We start from the raw sequence: 6,000 nt of genomic DNA on the forward strand, positions 1-6,000 counted from the left end.
GTTGTTTGTTAATAATGATTTGTTGTTTTTTATGAAGCAACCGAAACAGTTGCATAATCCAGAGACCTGGACTAATAATCCGGAGACGTGAGATCAAAGCCCACTACGGCAGCTGTAAAATTTGTATTCAGTTAATTAAATAAATCTGGACTACAAAGCTAATATCAGTAATGGTGACCATGAAACTACCAGATAGTCATAAAAACCCATCTGGTTCACTAATGTCCTTTAGGGAAGGAAATCTGCCATCCTTACCTGGTCTGGCCTATAGCAATGTGGTTTATTCTTAATTGCCCTCTGAAATGACCTAGCAAGCCACTCAGTTGTAACAAATCGCTACAAGAATAAAACTAGATGGACCACCCGGCATCGACCTCAGCACTGGCTTCGGACAGGACAATAGCACACCCAGCCCAGTTGACCCTGCAAAGTCCTCCTCACTAACATTTCGGGACTTGTGCCAAAATTTGAAGATCTATTCCACAGACTAGTCAAGCAACAGCCTGACATATTCATAGTAACAGAATCATACCTTTCAGCCAATGTCCCAGACTCCTCCATCACCATGTCCTGTCCCACCTGCAGGACAGACCCACCCGAGGTGGCACAGTGGTACACAAGAGGGAGAGAGTAGGCCTGGAAGTCCTCAACATTGACTCCAGACCACAAGGGTCATGGCATCAGGTCAAAAATGGGCAAGGAAACCTCCTGCTGATTAGTACATACCGCCCTCCCTCAGCTGATGAACCATGAATGATGACTCCTCCATGTTGGAAGAAGCACGGAGGGTAGCAAGGGCACAGAATATACTCTGGGTGGGGGACTTCAATGTCCATCACCAAGTGTGGCTCAGTAGCACCACTACTGACCAAGGTGGCTGGGTCCTGATGGACATAGCTGCCAGGCTGGGCTGCAGCAGGTGGTGAGAGAACAACATGAGGAAAAAACCTACTTGACTTCATCCTCACCAATCTACCTGTTGCAGATGCATTTGTCCATAATGTATTGGTGGCAGTGACCACCACACAGTCCTTGTGGAAATGAAGTCCCATCTTCACACCGAGGATACCATCCATCATTTTGTATGGCACTACCACTGTGCTAAATGGGATAGAGTCAGAACAGATCTAGCAGCTCAAAACTTGGCATCCATGAGGTGCTGTGGGCCATCAGCAGCAGCAGAATTGTACTCCAGCACAATTTGTAACCTCGTGGCCCAGCATATCCCTCACTCCACCATTACCATCAAGCCAGGCGACCGACCCTGGTTCAATGACGAGTGTAGAAGAGCATGTCAGGAGCAGCACTAGGTATACCTAAAAATAAGGTGTCAACCTGGGGAAGCTGTAACACAGGACTACATGCTAAACAATGGAAGTACTGTGCTATAGACAAAGCCAAGCCATCCCACAACCAATGGATCAAATCAAAGCTCTGCAGTCCTGCCAAATCCTGTCGTGAATGGTGGTAGACCATTAAACACCTGACAGGAGGAGGAGGCTCCATGAATATCTCCATCCTCAATGATGGCAGAGCCCAGCACTTGCGTGCAAAACTCGCAACTGAAGCGTTGTAACCATCTTCAGCCAGAAGTGCTTAATAGATGATCCGCCTCAGCCTCCTCCTGAGGTCCCCACCATCACAGAAGCCAGTCTTCGGCAAATACGATTGACTCCATGTGGTATCAAGAAATGGCCGAGCGTACAGCAAATGCTATGGGCCCCGACAACATCCGGCAGTTGTACTGAAGACCTGTGCTCCAGAACTAGCTGCGCCTCTAGCCAAGCTGTTCAATACAGCTACAACACTGGCAGCTATCTGACAATATGGAAAACAGCCCAGTTATATCCTGTCCACAAAAAACAAGACAAATCCAATCAGGCCAATTACCGCCCCATCAGTTTACTCTCAATCATTAGCAAAGTGATAGAAGGTGCTATCAAACGGTACTTACTCACCAATAACCATCAAACTGATGCTTAGATTGAGTTCCGCTAGGACCACTAAGCTCCAGACATCATTACACCCTTGTTCCAAACATAGACAAAAGAGCTGAATTCCAGAGGTGAAGTGAGAATAACTGCTCTTGACATCAAGGCAGCATTTGACCGAGTGTGGCATCAAGGAGCCTGAGTAAAACTGAAGTCAATGGGAATCAGGGGAATGCCCTCCACTGGCTGGAGTTATAACTAGCACAAAGGAATATGGTTGTAGTTGTTGGAGGCCAAATACCTCAGCCCTAGGACATCACTGCAGGAGTTCCTCAGGGCAGTGTCCTAGGCCCAACCATCTTCAGCTGCTTCATCAATGACCTTCCCTCCATCATAAGGTCAGAAGTGGGGATATTCTCTGATGATTGCAACTCCTCAGATAATAAAGCAGTCCATGCCTGCATGCAGAAAGACCTGGATGACATTCAGGTGTGGGCTGATAAGTGGCAAGTAACATTCGCGCCACACAAGTGCCAGGCAATGACTATCTCCAACAAGACTGTGTCTAACCACCTCCCCTTGACATTCACCAGCATTTACATCGGCAAATCTCCCACCATCAACATCCTGGGGGTCACCATTGTCCAGAAACTTAACTGGACCAGCCACATAAATACTGTGGCTGCAAGAGCAGGTCAGAGGCTGGGTGTTCTGCGGTGTGTGTCTCACCTCCTGACTCTCCAAACCCTTTCCACCATCTACAAGGCACAAATCAGGAGTGTGATGGAATACTCTCCACTTCCCTGGATGAGTGCAGCTCCAACAACACTCAAGAAACTCAACCATCCAGGACAAAGCAGCCAGTGCACCAAAGCTACAATATGTACCATCTACAAGATGCACTGCAGCAACTCACCAAGGCTTCTTCGACAGCACCTCCCAAACCCACAACCTCTACTGTCTAGAAAGACAAGGCCAGCAGGTGCGTGGGAACACCATCACCTGCAAGTTACCTTCCAAATCACACACCACCCTGACTTGGAAATATGTCGCCGTTCCTTCATCATCATTGGGTCAAAATCCTGGGACTCCCTTCCTAATGGCACTATGGCAGTACCTTCACCACACAGACTACAGCGGTTCAAAAGGTGTTTCACCACCACCTTCTCAAGGGCAATTAGGAATGGACAATAAATGCTGGCCTTGCCAGCGATACCAGTTCCCCAGGAACAAATTTTTAAGCAGGACATATACCTTCTATGCGTGACACCTTGATGTACGCCAGATGTGGTCAGAATGCCAGACTTTTAATTACAGAGACAAATACAATTTTAGCACATTACTTGACTAACAAAACATAGAAGCATTAGCTCAAAAGGTAAAGTTTCTTCTAAATGTTTAAGAAAAACATCTACCAAGAAAGTAGAATGATGTATTGGTTATACATCATAACAAGGCAGTTTAGAAATATTTTTAAAGATATAACTGATACAGTGGTCAAAGCAATCAATGAATGGGGAAGCAGATGGCGCTGAAATTAAATAAAATTCAGAATAAATACAACTGAAGACCCACAGAAGTATGTATTTCCGTATAATTATGAATAACTGATTCTAATAGTGTTCAATGGATTACTAAACACATTAGTTGCTTCTCTGTGAAAGAAGTTAGTAGATCTGTACTTTTGACTCAGCAGGGATGGAATTATGCCACACAGAGGTCATAAACCAAAGCATTAGCAGGCATTCTTGTTCACCCAGGATCCAACCCTTAACTTGCTGGCATCTGCAAATAATGGTGACATGGGAGACTGGTTTAAAATAAATGAATCAATCTTCTTGTCTGGGAATTGGCATTGACCTGCTGTATCTGGATGGTCTTACACACAGGCTAATGATTGATTGAGTAGAAGACCTTGCGGTTCAAGTGTGAGGCACTCTGGGTGCAGGAGCATAAACGAGCTATATAGATGATATCAATGACATCCTGGAGTTTGGAAATCCTAGCATTCAGAATGCCAGATTTTTAATTACAGAGACAAATACAATTTTAGCACATTACTTAACTAATAAAAAGTAGAAGCATTAGCTCAAAAGGTAAAGTTTCTTCTAAATGTTTAAGAAAAGACTCGACCAAGAAAGTAGAATATTGTATTGGCTCTACAAGGCAGTTTAGAAACATTTTAAAAGATGTAGGACACTGTTGTGTATGGAGAAAGAGTCAGACTGAACACTGTGAGCTCAACGTAAAGTGTGACCTTAGTCTTTTATTGCAGGTCTCCAGAATGCCTCTCCAACCTGTGAAGCCCCCTTAAATACCTGTGCTCCCAAGGGATTATGGGATCCCTTGGGACTCCAGGGAATGAGCCCTCTGGTGGCTGTACAGAGTAAATACAAGTCCACATATATAACAACACTCCCCCCCCCCCCAAGTCAATAGTGTAACTATTTACAATGTGAGTCGATCTGGGGCCCTTCTTGCCCTGGTTGATCGTCTCGGTGTGAAAGCTGGTGTTGTTGAATCATTTGTTGAGCCCTCGCTGGGCTGCTGTGCAGCTGGCCTTGCTGGGCTGCCTGGTGTGTTGGACCCTGCAGGGCTGCTGTGGATGATGGGTTCTGCTTCGTGGTCAACCGTGGTGCCAGTTGCCACTGATGTGTATGTTAGGGGATCAAAAAAGGTAGGGTCCAAGGTGGATTGCTCAGGATAGTCCGTGAATCTGAGTTTGATTTGGTTCAAGTGTTTCCGGTGAATGAGTCCATTTGAAAGTTTAACCCGAAATACCCTGCTCTCCTCTTTGGCCATGACAGTGCCGGGAAGCCACTTGGGACCTTGTCCATAATTTAATACAAATACAGGATCATTGATTTAAATCTCGCGTGACACACTTGCGTTATCATGGTATGCACTTTGTTGAAGTCGCTTGCTCTCTATCTGTTCATGTAGATCAGAGTGAACTAATGAGAGCCTTGTCTTAAGTGCTCTTTTCATGAGCAGTTCAGCAGGTGGGATCCCAGTGAAGTGAGTGGGGTCTTGTGCGATAGCTGAGCAGGACTCGGGATAGGCGAGTCTGCAGTGAGCCTTCAGTTATCCTCTTCAAGCCTTGTTTGATGGTTTGCACTGCTCTCTCTGCCTGACCATTCATGACCGTTGGTTTAAACGGGGCAGATGTGACATGTTTGATCCCGTTACGGGTCATGAATTCTTTGAACACAGCACTGGTAAAACATGGCCGGTTTTCAATCACCAGGACATCGGGTAAGCTGTGAATGGCAAACATGGCCCGCAGGCTTTCAGTGGTGGCTGCGGACGTGCTAATCGACATTATCTCACATTCAATCCATTTGGAGTATGACTCTACAACCACAAGGAACATTTTACCCAAGAACGGGCCTGCATAGTCGACGTGTACCCTAGACCACGATTTGGAGGGGCAAAACCATAAACTTAGCGGTGCCTCCCTGGGTACATTGCTTAACTGCGAGCATGTATTACATCTGTGAACGCAGAACTCTAAGTCCGCATCGATACCGGGCCACCACACGTGGGATCTGGCTATCGCTTTCATCATTACGATGCCTTGGTGGGTACTGTGGAGGTCATTGATGAAGGTGTCTCTGCCCTTCTTGGGGACCACTACTTGATTGCCCCACAGAAGGCAGTCTGCCTGTATAGACATTTCATCTTTGTGCCGCAGGAATGGCTTTATCTCTTACTGCATTTCCACTGGGACACTAGACCAGCTCCCGTGAAGCACACAGCTTTTGACTAGAGATAATAAGGAGTCCTGGCTTGTCCAGGTTTTGATCTGCCGGGCAGTGACGGGTGATTGCTCACTCTCAAATGCTTCCATAACCATGGCTAGATCTGCGGGTTGCACTATTTCCACCCCCGTGGTGGGCAATGGCAGCCCACTGAGAGCATCGGCGCAGTTTTCTGTGCCTGGCCTGTGGCGGAGGGCGGAATTGTATGCAGATAACGTGAGCGCCCATCTCTGGATGCGGGCCGGTGCGTTGGTATTTATCCCTTTACTCTGAGAAAACAGGGATACAAGTGGCTTATGGTCAGTTTC

The sequence above is a fragment of the Pristiophorus japonicus genome, chromosome 2, assembly GCF_044704955.1.
Source record: "Pristiophorus japonicus isolate sPriJap1 chromosome 2, sPriJap1.hap1, whole genome shotgun sequence".
NCBI classification, from domain to species: domain Eukaryota; kingdom Metazoa; phylum Chordata; class Chondrichthyes; family Pristiophoridae; genus Pristiophorus; species Pristiophorus japonicus.